This window comes from Marmota flaviventris, chromosome 5, assembly GCF_047511675.1.
Source record: "Marmota flaviventris isolate mMarFla1 chromosome 5, mMarFla1.hap1, whole genome shotgun sequence".
In the NCBI taxonomy this organism is placed as follows: Eukaryota; Metazoa; Chordata; class Mammalia; order Rodentia; family Sciuridae; genus Marmota; species Marmota flaviventris.
The window spans coordinates 28,450,216-28,465,562 of record NC_092502.1 but is presented as its reverse complement, the minus strand read 5'-3'; the positions used below and the strand labels follow the sequence as shown (position 1 = coordinate 28,465,562).

The 15,347-nt window shown below is 45.4% G+C and overlaps 1 protein-coding gene across 2 annotated transcripts in view; it reads right to left on the bottom strand.

Annotated features, from left to right (window-relative positions):
• The window catches only part of Sparc (secreted protein acidic and cysteine rich), a 74,021-nt gene that overhangs the window by 25,275 nt on the left and 33,399 nt on the right, over nt 1-15,347 (bottom strand). The window lies entirely within an intron of this gene.

Sequence of the window (15,347 nt, the reverse complement as noted above, 5' to 3'; positions counted from 1 at the left end):
TGACTGCTGTTACTATCTGATTTCATTCAAAATCTAGGTGGGTGTTTTCATATAAAATCTTTTTTTTTAATATTTATTTTTTAGGTATAGATGGACACAATACAATGCCTTTATTTTTGTGTGGTGCTGAGGATCGAACCCGGGTCCCACCAGTGCAAGGCAAGCGCTCTACCACTGAGCCACAACCCAGCCCTAAAATCTTATTTTTATTTATTTATTTATTGGAACCAGGGATTGGACTCAGGGGCGCTTAACCACTGAGCACATCCCAAGCACCTTTCACTTTTTATTTTGAGACAGGATCTCACTGAGTTGTTTAGAGTCTTGCTAAATTGCTGAGATTGGCTTTGAACTTGAGATCCTCTGTTGCTGAGATTACAGGGGTGCACCATCACACCCAGCTAAAATCTCATTCTTAATTCCTTCCCTGGTCATTTTGTCCCCAGTTTCTTTGTTTTACATAATTTTATCTACCATGGAACCAGCATCCTAAAATCACCAATATAAATCCTCCTACTCAAGCATCACATGATCTGCTAGTTAACAACAACAACAAATCCAAGTCCAGTCACAACTGATCCTAATGAACCATCTAATATTGAATCTTGAACACAGGGAATGTGTTTTTAACACCTAAAATCCCTAGGAGCTTAAAAGATCTCCCCTCCCTAGGCACACTGAGCTCTGGTGCCATGGTTGTGGGGATGATGCACCAGAGCTCAGTGTGCCCACTGCCACCCCCACACAGCCACTTGGCAGTCCTCTCCTTTGTCAAGTATGTCACTGATCCATCACTAAATTGAATCTGCTTTTCATCTTGCAAAATGAGGAGTCAGTATCTTGAGGTCCGTGCTGCCTGCCCAGCACCCAATGCCACCACTGTACAACTGTAGGAACTACTTCCCCTGCCTGCCTTCCTCACTAGCACCCAGGCTTAGAATACAGGGTGCTCCACTGGACCATTGCCTTGGGACTGCCCAAAGCACCTGGCATCCAGCTCCCCACACCCCCCAGACCACCAGCCACCTCATTCATGCAGTCAATCAATCCTGGCTGTATCTTGCATCGGTCACAGGGGACAGGGTCATAAGGAAGAGGGGCAGACTCTACCTTCATACTGGTTACATTGCTGTAGGTACAGGTGGGTGATTGACTAATTTCAGGCTGCAGAAAATAATAAATTGACAGAGAAATGGGGGGATGGCTTTGGTTAGATAGGGTCATCAGGGCAGGCCTCTTGGAGGAAAGAAAATGAGAAAACCATTGAATGATGAGTCCATGAGAAGGTCTGGGGAAAGAGTACTCCAGAAAAGAGAAGCGTAAGTTCCAAGGCCCCTCCAGGTGGGAGAGACTGGGTTTTTCAAGTAACTGAAAGTGTGGCTAGGAGACTCCCCTATTCCTGTTCTTCCCTTTTAGCTGGTCCAAATACTTCCCCATCACTGTCTCCGTGAATGATAGATCAGTCCTGGGAAGGAGTCAGGTTAAGAATTGAAATCTGTAGTGCAGATATGGGGAACCGAGGCCTGATCACCTGGGGTAGCTGGGACCCAAAGCCACCTCCCCTGACTCTTTGCTGAGAGCTGAATTCTCCGGCCCACCTAGAACCTGCTGTCTTTCTGCTCAAGGACTTCAAAACCTCTCACCTTGGCCACCTGAGGAACCATCTCCAGGAACTGGAGTGGGGTCAGGAGACAACCAGTGCTCCCATGTAGTGGCAGGGAGAGAGAGACCTGAACTCCAGAAGCAGATCAAGGAGGCTCTGTTGATTAGTTTCTGGCAAGGAGGAGGCAACCCGAACAGAAAGCCAGGTGAAAGTAAGGCCAAGAAACACTCCCCCAGGCCACGCTTCCAAAACAGCGCCAGAGCCTCAGGGGTGCAGCTCTCCATTCTTGGGTGGATCTTGAGACAAAAACCTCAATTGATGTTACAAATGAGAACTTGAGTGCTTGGCCCAGGAGGGGAGGGTCCTATTGAAGCAATTACGACTGAACTACAAAGAGAGCCCAGAATACGCATCATTACCGAGCAGACACTGGAAAACCCTTCATGTCTATTATCTCAATCTTCACCCCAACATTTAGGTAGTTTATTTGTTCCCTGTCATGGCAATGATAAATAACCACGAACTTGGTGATGTTAAAACAACATACATTTATTATCTTATGGTCTTGCAGGCCAGAAGCACTAAAATCCAGGTGCATATCCCTTCTGGAAGCTAAGGGAAGAGTCTGTTTCCTTGCCTTTTCAGCACCTAGAGGCCATCCACATTCCTTGGCTGGTACCCTTCCTCCATCTTTTTTTATTTTTTGGTACTGGGGATAGAACCATTGAACTCAGGGGCGCTTCACCACTGAATTACATCCCAGCCCTTTTTATTTTTGAGACAGGATCTCACTAGGTTCCTGAGGGTCTCACTAAGTTGTCAATGGTCTCTGTAAATTGCTGAGGCTGGCCTTGAACTTGAGATCCTTCCTCCATGGTCTGAGGACACAACTCTACCCTGTGCTTCTGCCCTTACATCTTTTTCTGGTTTTGACACTCTGGCCTCCATCTTCTAAGGGCTGTTGTGATATCACTGGACCCACATGGATAATCTAGGATAATCTTCCTAGTTCAAAACTCTTCGTCTGCAAAGTCCCCATGGCCAGGTGAAGTAGCAGAGTTGCGGGTTCTGGGAATTACCTCATGGACATCTTAGAGGGAGGGATTATGTTGTCTACCGTGGGTAGGTACAATGACCATTTCCATTTTAAAGATGAAGAACCAGGCTGGGTGTGGTGGTACATGCCAATAATCCCAGCAACTCGGCAACCTGAGGCAAGAAGACTGCAAGTTCAAGGCCAGCCTCAGCAATTTAGCAAGGCCCTGAGCAACTTAGTGAGACTCTGTCTTGCTATTTTTATTAAATAAAAATAAAAAGATCTGAGATGTAGCTCAGTGGTAAAGCATTCCTGGGTTTAATCCCCAAAACCAAAAAAAAAAAAAAGACGATGAAATAAAAGGTCAGAGAACTAAATAGACTGAATAACTTGTTCAATGTCCCACAGAGGCAACGCCAGGAATCCACACAAGTGGCTCAGTTCCAGACCTGCATATTCTCTCTCTCTCTCTCTCTCTCTCTCTCTCTCTCTCTCTCTGAGGGGTGGGGAAACACTGGGGCACTTTACCACTGAACTGCTTTCCCAGTCCTTTTTACTTTTTATTTTGAAATAGGGTCTCCTTAAGTTGCTGAGTCTGGCCTCAAATTTGAGATCCTTCTGCCTCAGACCCCCAGATCTTTGGGAATACAGTGTGCATCCCCACGCCTGGCTCTCCTGTTCTTTTAAAGCTTAGGGTTGATTCAGTCCTTAGGCCCTGTAATGTGCCACCCTGTCCTTGGATGGCTGGGGAAGGGGAGGTTTACAGAGCTCAGTGTTCAGTGTGGACAGCCAGGGCCTTTCTCCCAACTTCAGGCCCAGGCTAAGGGCAGCTGGGGCCTGCTCCAAATCTCTAGAGGCAGGGCGGGGGATTATGTATCAAAACTCTCAAATGCACCCTTTGTGTGTCTGGCTCAGAGTCAAGGCTGCCCAGCTAAGGAGGCCAGGCATTGGAGACTGGCTCAGCCCATTGCCTTGTTACTGTATCTTTCCCCAGGCAGTCCCTTCCATTGGCTGGAGGGCACAAAAGTCCCATTGTCATCTGACCCTTGATCCCCTGGGTGGAATGGCCACTGACCAGGGCAAGGCCAAACACAGAGGAGAGTGGAATTTGACTTCAGTGCCCCTCCCGCTCCCAGCACTCCCCATGAGATGCTCTCCCTCTGAAGGCCTTTGATCCTCCAACTCGCCCGGACCATTTACTTAGTCTATCAGGTAGAAGAGTTTGGGATTCGCTAAGCACATTTTATGCTTGGGCAGACAGAGGAACTTGCCCAAGGCCACACAGCTGGCCCACAGGGGAGCTGAAATGAAAGGCCCCAATCTCAACACTCAGTGGAGACTCCACTGCACCAGCTGCCTCCACCCAGGGCCCCAGGGAGAGCTTGCTGAACCACTTGCTTCTCGGGGACCAGTGGTTGGCTATGTGTTGGCCAAACCTTCTTGCTCTACACACAGCCACCCCAAGGAGAAGCGTTAAGTGAGTTCAGGTCTGGGTTCTGCTCCTCGTAGGACCTGTGACCTAAGGCCCTAGAACTAGTCTGACTTGGGCAGCTCACCTTTTCTCTCTCAACCAGGGTTTCCTTACCTGTGTGTGATTACAATACTTCATCTCCTGGGTACAAAGTCAGCATTAAGGTTCAAGTGGACCCAGGCATGGTGGTGCAGGCCTCATGCCTGCAATCCCAGCTACTTGGGAGCCGGGGGAGAAGGATCACAAGTTCAAAGCCAGTCTCAGCAACTTAGTGAGACTGTAAGCAACTCAGAGAGACCCTGGCTTCAAACAAAATATTTTAAATAGGGGCTGAAGATGTGGCTCAGGGGTTAAGTACCCCTGAGTTCAATCCCTGGTATTCACCCGCCCCCCGAAAAAAAAAAAAAAGATTCAAGTGGACATGGATTTTGGAGGCTCAACTAATACAAAAAAGAAAGTTTAAGAGGTCCAGCTTTGGAGTCAGGTCTCTGGGGTTGGGTCCTGGGCCAAGTTATTTAACTCCAGAAAATTTGAGGCATATTATTTAAACTCCAGCCTCAGTTTTCCTCAAGTATAAAGTACTGCCCTCCCCCCACATTATGAGGTTCTCATAGGATTAAATGAAATAATACATGTAATAGATTTAGTTCACTGTTGCATGCATGCCCTAAGCACTTCATAAATGTTAGTGATCTTATGATTACATCATCTAATTTGAAATTTCCCAGTCTGTATGTTCCACAAAACAATAGTCCTATAACATCCCTGGTTCAAATAAACTTGGGAAATGAGACATCCATCACCTTCCTCATGGATATTTCTGAAGCACCTTAAAACTCTAAAGGCTTGCCAGGTGCAGTGGCACATGCCTATAATCCCAGCGGCTCTGGAGGCTGAGGCAGCACGATTGAAAGTTCAAAGCCAGCCTCAGCAACTCAGTGATACCCTGTCTCTAATTAAAATACTTTGTAAAAAGGGGCTGGGGATGTGACTCAGTTTTAAGTGCCTCTGGATTCAATCCCTAATACTAAAAAAAATTAATTAAGCAATTAATTAAATAAATACAACACTAAAGGCTCTGAAAAGGTGTGCAGAAAAGAAAACTTTTCTAAGGTTTGGACTCTGTCTAACCTATCCCAGATCCTTCTTTTGAATGAATTTCTGAATTCATCCCACAGGACTTGTGTTTTATGACAAACTCCTTGAGAAATGTCTTTTTTAAACATTTATTTTTTAGCTTTAGCTGGACACAATATCTTTATTTTACATTTATGTGGTGCTGAGGATCAAACCCAGTGCCTCGTGCATGCTAGTCGGGCACTCTACCACTCAGCCACCACCCCAGCCCCGAGAAATGTTTATTTGACCCAATGCCAAGAAACTGAAGTTTAGAAAGAGCAGTGGCCTGTCCTGGGTCATCCTGCCCAGTAGCCCATAAACAGCAGAGCTGAGGCCCGACTCAAGCTCACTAATCCTTTGGCCTGTTGCACTTTCTAGTAAATCACACTAAGAAAATGTCTTCCACTGTTGATGTGGATAAGCGCTGACGAAACATTAAAGATTTGTGTTGTTGGTTTCATAGCCCTTTAGCCTTCTCCAGGGCTCTGCACCCAGGACTCTGTTGGTGCAGGGCTCCCTGGGCAGGGTTGGAGGAGCTCGGCAGTGGATTGGTTCTGTCTCCCCACCCCTGGTCTGTAATGCCTTAGCTGCTGGTCCAGGTCCAGGTCCAGGGAACACTCACAGGCAGGCACCAATTTTCTTCGGAAACCCCACAGGCCTGGAAACCTTTTCTGCAGGGAGGATGAAAGCAGCCCCAGAGCCCAACCCTGACAGCGTGGCAGCGCTTACACGTTCCCTGACGTGGCCCACAAACCAAACCTCTCTTCAGTCTCAGCATCTGTGAGGCCAGGGACGTGGCAGCCCTGGCCATGTGACTCAGCCCACAGGCAGCCTGGGGGTGACATCCTTGTCTGTCCTCTCTTCTCAGGATCCCAGGTGCAGAGGAGGAAGGGAGATGGGGATTAGGCGACTCAGGCCCTCCCACTTCTCTACCACCCATCTCTTCTCTCCTCCTGCCCTCCTGCCCCATCATCTCTCCCCACTCCTGTACCTTTCCTCAGACAGGAGCTCCTGGCATGGAGTCTTCAAGATTCTCCATGTCGGTGGTTTTCAAGCTTTCTGGGTACCACTAGACGTGCCACTCTGGAAGCCTAACGGCCTAAAATAATGAGGCCAGGGGAGGCCTTGAGGACCTTAACTCTGCTTTGACCCAAGAACTATCTCAATCTATTTGCCTAAAAATTTTCACGTCTAAAAATTATTTTACTATTTAAAAAAAGAAGTTCGCCATACATTGGAGAAAAGACAGCCTCTTCAACAAATGGTGCTGGGAAAACTGGAAATCCATATGCAACAAAATGAAATTAAATCTGTATCTCTCACCATGAACAGAACGCAACTCAAAGTGGGTCAAGGACCTAGGAATTAAACTAGAGACCCTGCATCTAATAGAAGAAAAAGCAGGCCCTAATCTCCATCATATCGGATTAGGCCCTGATTCCTTAATAAGACTCCTATTGCACAAGAATTAAAATCAATAATTAATAAATGGGATGGATTCAAACTAAAAAGCTTCTTCTCAGCAAAAGAAATAATCAGTGAGGTGAATAGAACCTATGGCTTGAGAACAAATTTTTGCCACGTGCATATCAGATAGAGCACTAATCTTTAGGGCATATAAAGAACTCAAAAAGCTAAACACAAAAGAAACAAATATTCCAATCAATAAATGGGCCAAGGAACTGAACAGACACCTCTCAGAAGGTGATATACAATCAATCAACAAATATATGAAAACACGTTCAACATCTCTAGCAATTAGAGAAATGCAAATTAAAACTACTCTAAGATTTCATCTCACTCCAGTCAGAATGGCAGCTATTAAGAATACAAACAACAATAAGTGTTGACAAGGATGTGGGGAAATTGGCACATTCATACATTGCTGGTGGGACAGCAAAATGGTGCAGCCAATATGGAAAGCAGTGTGGAGATTCCTTGGAAAACTGGGAATGGAATCACCTCTTGACCCAGCTACCCCACTCCTAGGTCTATACTCAAAGAACTTAAAAACAGCAAATTACAGGGACACAGCCACATCAATGTTTATTGCAGCACAATTCCCCGTAGTTAAACGTGGAACCAACCTAGATGCCCTTCAGTGGACAGATGGATAAAGAAAATGTGGTATTTATACACAATGGAATATTACTCAGCAATAAAAGAGAATGAAATCATGGCATTTGCAGGTTAACGGATGGAGTTGAAGAATATAATGCTAAGTGAAGTTAGCCAATCCCAAAAAACCAAATGCCAAATGTTTTCTCTGATATAAGGAGGCTGATTCATAGTGGGTTTGGGAGAGGGAGCATGGGAGGATTAGATGAACTCTAGTTAGGAAGGAGGGATAGGAGAGGAAGGGAGGGTGATAGGGGTAGAAAATATGGTGGAATGAGATGGACATGTATGAAGACACAAATAGTGTGAATATACTGTGTATAAAACCAGAAATATGAAAAATTGTGTTCTGTATGTGTAATATGAATTGCAATGCATTCTGCTGTCATATATATCAAATTGGAATAAAAAATAAAAAAGAAGTTTGAAATATACTAATTTATTTTGAACCCACTGGCTTTCCAGGTGACCAAAAAAAGGTAACCTGGAAAGAAGGGGTGATCTGTACAAAGACACAGGCTATCACAAAATGTACTGGACACTGTGGAGACGGGAAGGGCTCCAAGAGCCAACGAGCAGCCATGGAAGACACCAAATTTACTTCAGGAAAGCCCAGTAGGTCACCTGGGAGCAGGAGGATGTGGTTCCACCTACCAGCTGGGTATCTCCCCAGAGGCAAACACCAGGGATACAGGAGGCAGACACAGCAGCATCTTTAGGCACGGGCAGGAAACAGATGACCAACCCCTCTACTACCATATACCAGGAGAAGTGGAGCCTCTGGCCACTCAGAGTACAAATGCCCACCTGCAGGCTTGTGGATCCTTTCTCCCCCTTTTGAAAGGTTTTCTCCTAGCAAAATTCATCTTCGACCGGTGGCAGTAATCCCTGCAACTCGGGAAGCTGAGACAGGATGATCCCAAATTTGAGGCCAGCCTCTGCAACTTATTGAGTCCCTGTCTCAAAATAAACAAATAAAAGGGGTAGAGACGGGGCTCAGTGAAAAAGCACCCCTGGGTTCAATTCTCAGTACCAAAACAACCATCAACAACTACGACTCATCTGCAGGAGAAATAGGAGCCAGATTCACCATTCTTCAAGGGATCAGAGTGTCCTCTCCTATTTTTTGTGTGGGGAGGCGACATCTTTTTTTTTTTTTTTTTAATGGTACTGGAGATTGAACCCAGGGAAACTTTATCACTGAGTACATCACCACCCTTTTTATTTATTTATTTATTTATTTATTTATTTATTTATTTATTTATTTATAGGTAGGGTCTTGTTAAGTTGCTGAGTACTGAGGCTGGCCTTGAACTTGCAATCCTTCTGCTTCAACCTTATTATTATTTTTTTTTTCTCAGCCTTATTTTTAATTTTGAGACAGTATCTTACTGAGTTTCCAAGACTGGTCTCACTTGCAATCTTCCTGCCTCAGCCTCCCAAGTCGCTGGGATTACAGCATGCACCACCATGACCGGCTGAAAAGCCTGCATCTACCCCCACCCCCTGGTTTGAATAAAGCACCCCAGCCTCTTGCTTCCTCCTCAGTCGGAATCTATTCCTCTTCTCCTCCATCTCCCTTCTCTCATCTCTCTTCTCTTCCTCTTTCTGTCCTTCCAAACTTTGTTTAAAAAGCACTGGACAACAAACTGAGAGACCTGGGTCCTCACCCCATCAGTAAATGATGTGGGCAAATCATCTCCTACCTCTGGGCCTTAGTTTGTTCACGTGTAAAATGAGAGTTCTGGCTTGGGTCATAGTTTCCAAACAGTGGGCTACAAGGACCAGGAGGGTGGGCTCAGATGCCCCCTCCCCTTCTACCCAGAGGTAGCTGGCATTTTGCTAGTGAAATTGTAAGCAAGGGATCTAAGGGCTAATAAAACATTTGAAAATGACCAGGCCATTCCCCTAAAGGCTTTCCAGCCTTTAGAGTCCACATTTCCCTCCCTTCTTCTGTCTCCTGCTTATCTCCCCCGGCCCCACACCCCTTGGGTTCCTCTGGTTTTCTGGCAGAGCCTTAGGATTCTTCACATCACCACACAGAGTCTATCTCACTATCTCTCTAGAGGCCCCACTCTGCTCTTTCACTTGGAATGTGGGAGCAGAATTCCTTCCTCCCTGAGATCCCAGAATGAGTAAGACCCAAGGGCTGTGACAGATCCTAGCCAGCCACCCCATCTGGTCCAACACTGAGATCCCCAACTCCTTCCCCACCCCCAGTCAACGGCTCCCTTCCCAGCCCCATCCCAAGTTGGGTTATTCTCCTGATTCAGACATTTTTGTGGTGTGAAATCATCTCCGCCCTAGCCAGCTGGAGCCGGGAGCTTGCCTCAGCCCACTGCAGCTCCCGGCCCTCCCTTCCCCTGCCACGTCCCCACACCCTCAGTCCTCTCCTCCAGGCACTCAGAATTTCCATTTGAGTTCCTTCCAGTTCTGCAAAGAAATGCAGACAGAGTGGCCAGGGCGAGGCAGATTCAGCTCCGTCCTTTGCCCAGAGCTCCTGGTCAGCCCCCAGCGATAGGTGATTAAGGTCATCTTCATCACCAGGACAGAGAAAGAGATGGAGTCAAAGGAAGGGAGGCAGAAGCTGAAAGAGGGAGGCTGTCCGAGATCAAGAGAGGCAGGAGACAAAGGTGAGGCGATAACAGGAAACAATGGGAACCAGACTCGCTGAAAGGGCAGTGAGACCAAAGGGCGACCAGCTGTCCTTCCAATGGTGGACTGGACCCACCCCAGGATCATCTTCTCTGGGGGATTATCTTTGTTTGACTTCACGATGGATTAAGAGAGTGACCCTGAAGTTACATGTTAACTCCTAGATTTCTGAACAGCAACACAAAACAACTCCACACAAAAGAGGCTCCACAGTGCTGTCGCCTCGTAGGACATTAACCTGTAGGATACATGACCCAGAGGTCTTTTCCCAGAATTCTTCCAGCACCTACCTGTACATAATCTCTCTTTGGACCAAATTTATCATCCTGCTCATTCATCGACATGGCTTATTCTTTTGTTTGCATGAGTCATGCTATTAACCACCAAAACAATAAATTTTGATAAGAGGCAAAATTAGAACAAGACAGAGATGAAGAAAGTAAGACACAAAGGCCGAAAGAGAAAGAATAACAGACATAAAGATGCTAAGAAAAGAGCCAGGTGCAGTGGTGCTTGCCTTTAATCCCAGTTGCTCAGAATGCTGAGGTAGGAGGATCATAAGTTCAAAGCCAGCCTCAGCCACTTAGGGAGACCCTGTTTCAAAATTAAAAAGGGCTCCGTGGTTTAGCGCCCCTGGGTTCAATCCCTAATACCAATAAACAAACAGAATAAAATAAAACAGAGAATCAGACACAGAGAGAAAGGGAAAGTGAGACTGTGAGAAGAGCAGAAACCACCAGAGAGAGATGAAACCATCAACGGAGAAGGGTTGGGGATATGGCTCAGTGGTAGAGTAGGGGCTTAGCATGCACAAGCCCTGAGTTCCATTTCCCAGCCCTGCAGAAATAAAACAAAAAAGAATAGCAAAAGCAGAGAAAGCCAGCTTTCTCTGGCAGACAGAAACAAGCTGGAGCTAAACTACAGGAGGTCACTTAAGTTTTTTTGGTACTGGGGTTTGAACTCAGGGATGCTTTACCACCGAGCTACATCCCCAGTCTTTTTTATTTTATTTTATTATTATTTTTTTTAATTTTGAGACAAGTCTCACTAAATTGCCAAGGATCTTGCTAAGATACCAAGGCTGTCCTCCAACTTGCAATCCTCCTTCCTCAGCCTCCTTCCTCTGAAGCCTCCCAAGATTACAGGCATGCACCACAGCTCCGGGCCAGGAGGTTGTTTTTCATTGTTAGTCTCTCCAGCTACACTAGAAGGCTTTTGAAGACAGGGACAAGAATGGTTACATCTGCACTTCTAATGGCCCTAGCTCAGGGTGCTGCTATCAGTTTATGTGGGAGGCTGAGACAGAGTTGGAGGAAGCAGAGAAGAGGCAAACACAGATAGAGAGAGAGGCGGACATGCAGCAGGAGTCATCAGAGCCAGGACAGGACTCCCCCTCACTTTGGATCCAGAATCCCCAGGCCTGCGGATCAAAGAGATAAAGTACAGAAAGGCCACCCAGAAGAAACAGGGGATCTTGAGCTGGGGTTGTGACTCAGTGGTAGAGTGCATGCCTAGCTCATGTGAAGCACTGGGTTTGATCCTTAGCACCACATAAAAATAAATCAATTAAAATAAGGTTCATCCACAACTAATGTGTGTGTGTGTGTGTTAAAATAAATAAATTTTAGAAACAGGGGAACTGGAGATGCCAGGTGCAGCCAGAGGGATGTTGGTGTGTTCTGTTCCAGTAGAACCAAGTCCACACTCTCCTGGTCCTCAGAGCCCTACTTGACGTGGCCAGGTCTACCACGCCCCCTGGCTTAAACCACTTGGCCTTGCTCAACACTCTCCGGAGCTGTCAAGCCCTTGTTGTGCTCCCAACTTAGGGACCTGGCACTTGCTATTCTTCTGCCTGGAATGCTCTCTCCAGGTCTTCACAGCTGAGTCATTCCTCCTCCACCAATCTCAGCTCTACTAACTCAAGAGAGAAACCTTTGCCAATCACCTAGTCCGGAAGGTGCATCACCAACCCCCAACCTCCTCTCACTCTGACACCACCCCGGGGTATTGCCTTCATTCCACCCATCACAAAATAAAGCTGTCTCGTGTGTTTATTTATGGGCTGTTCCCCATCACCTTCTCTCCAGAGTGGAAGAGCCTTGAGGGTGGGCACCTTGTCTGGTGTGGTCACAGCTACAGCCCTGGTGCCTCCCACAATGCCTGCACTGATTTGACAGGAATGATTGTTCCCTGACCAAGAACTCACCAGATGGACTTTTTTTTTTTTTAAAGTATTGGTGATTGAAGCCCCAGGGTGATCTACCACTGAACTACAAAATTTTATTTTGAGGTAGTGTCTTGCTGCATTGCCCAAACTGACCTTGAACTTGCAATCCTCCTGCCTCAGCTTCCCAAGTTGCTAGGGATTACTGGATGTTACATTATATTTGTTTTACAAAAAAAAAAAAAAAATCACCCTGGACTGGGATGTAGCATAGATGTAGAACACTTACTTATCATGCACAAGGCCCTGAGTTCCATCCCCAGGACTACAATAAATAAATAAATAAATATCATCCTGAATAGGTGCCAACATTAAAAAGTTAGAGGCAAGTGCTTGAACTACATCCCATCCCCAGATCTTTTTAGTTTTTATTTCAAGACAGCCTTGCTAAGTTGCCAAGATTGGCCTCAAATTTGTGATCCTCCTGCCTCAACCTCCCAAGTAACTGGGATTATAAATGTGAATCAACGCACCCAGCATTAATTTGGTTTTAACCTATTGGCAAACTCAAATATTGCTATCTTTTCTAAGAACTATATATTGATTTTTTTTTTTTTTTTTGGTACTTGAGATTGAACCCAGAGGTGCTCTATCACTGAGTTCCATCTCCAGCCTTTTTGTTTATTTTTATTTTTTAAATACTGAGAAAGGATCTTACTAAATTGCTGAGGCTAGAATTGTATCCTTCTTTCTCACTCTCCTGAGCCACCAGGACTACAGGTGTATGTCACTTCACCCAGTTTATATATTGGATTTTTAAAATTTGCTTTTTCCCTAGGTCTGGGGGTGTATGTAGCTCAGTGGTAGAGCACTGCCTTAGGAAGGGTGAGGTCCTGGGTTCCATTCCTAGCACTGCAAAAAAAAAAAAAGGACAGAAATTGCTTTTTGTCCTTATATTGATTATTTATATTAAAGTCCCCATCATATGCCAAACACGTGCTATGACCATAAGGCATGAATCAGGCATGTGATGTGCCCTTGGGTGCTAAGGCTTTGCTTGTGAGAAAACAGCACAGGAACACAAAGTTAAAGACACCGGGGAGAGTGGCTCACCTGAGCCTTAAGACATTTTACTAAGTGAAAAGAGCAGTGGCGGAAGACCACACGTCGTATGACAGCCCTTGCTGTGGTTTGACTCTATTGCCCTCCATCCATGCGTCAGGAACCAAGTCCTCAAATTCATGTGTCGATGGCTTTTGGAGGTGGGGCCTCGGAGAGGTGAACACGCCATGAGTACTCTCCGCCCTTGAAAGGATTAATTCATCCATGGATTAATGGATTAACAGATTATCAAAGGAGTGGTTTGTTATAAAAGCAAGCTCTCTCTGGCATGCTGGTTCTGCTTCACCATGAGATGCCTTCTGGCACATTCTGATACACCAAGAAGGCTTCACCAGATGAAAACCAAATGTTGGTGCTATGCTCTTGAACTTTCTTCCCAACTTCTAGAGCCATGAACCAAATAAACCTCTAATATTTCTTTTCTTTTTTGCAGTGCTAGGATTGAGACCCAGCACCTAGCACATGCTAGACAAGTGCTCTACTATTGAGCCCAACCTCTGTTCTTTATAAATCACCTGGATTTAAGTATTTTGTTATAGCAACAGAAAAATGGAGTAAGACATCATGGATTTGAAATATCCAGAAGAGGTAAACATATGGAGACATAAAATAGTTCAATGGCTATCTAGGCCTGGGAAGATACTGTGGGCACATGGGGAATTACTATTAATGGGTATGGGTTTGCTTTTGGAGTGATAAAGAGAGAGTCTTACTGTTTTGCCCAGGCTGAACTCAAGTAATTCTCCTGCCTCAATCTCCTGAGCAGCTGAGACTACAGGCATGCACCACTGCACCTGCATGATAAACATTCTAAAATTTATCATATGATAGTTGTACAACTCTGAATATACGAAACCACTGAACTGTATACCTTAATTGCTTGGGATATTAGTTTTCTGGGGATGCCATAACAAAATGTCACAGTCTAGAAGTTTTGAATAATGGAAATTTATTTTCTCACAGTTCTAGATACTCGGAAGCCTGAGGTTAAGACGTGCGCAAGGTTGGTTCCTCTGAGGCCTTTCTCTTGGCTTATGGATGACCACCTTCTTCCCTTGGTTTCATGTGCCCCCGTTCTGCATATGTCTGTGTATAAATCTCCTCTTATCAACACACCAGACCTCCCTGGGACTCTCTGGGTCCTATGCAGAAACAGGAAATGTCAAAGCTTTTTTAAAGAAACATACAAAAAAATGCTTACACTATATGCTCTTAGGAAAGCAGCTTTCAGAAACATATTCATGGTATTATAGTATGAATATATGCTATGTTTAAAAATGTCGATTGTAAAAATGTGAGGGGCCAAGAAGTTGGATGTATATGTGTTGCAATTAACAGTGATTATCTCTAGGCAGCTAAGATCATAGATTTAAAAAAAGGTTAAAAAAAATTAAATAAGGACACCAGACATATTGGATTAGGGCCCGCTCTGATACTCATTTTACTTAATTTTTCTTTAAAGCCAGTCTCCAAAAGATCACATTCTGAGGTACTAGATGTTAGGACTTCGATGTGAGTTTTTAGAGGGACACAATTCAGCCTATAAAATATGACATGTAAATGACAACTCAATATGGCTACTAAAGTTTTTAAAAAGAGGCCAGGTACAGTGGAGGCTGAGGAAGGAGGATCACAACTGTGTTAGAGGGCAGCCTCAGCAACTTAGCAAAACCCTCATCTCCAAATAAAATACATAAAAAGGGTGACATGGTAGGGCACCCCTGCGTTCAATAAACAGTGTGAGAGAGAAAGGGAAGGAGGGCAAGAGGGGGAGGGAAGGAAGAAGGGAGGAGGATAGAGGGGAGGAAGAAGGGCAAAGGGAAAGGAAGGCAGGCAGTACACCCAGACGCACAGCTTTCTGGGGGATTCAGGAAGGAGAACTTGCTATTCTTGAGATCTAAGGAATGAGAGAGAGGAGAGAAATGTAGAAACATATCTGCAGGCAGCTTTAGGGCAGTATGACCCACTTGAACCCAAGTCTGATTGTGTCAAGGTCCCTCCAGAATCCTCCTTCTGGCCAGGATACCTTTCGACCTCCTAAAACCAGCTTCTCCTGGCC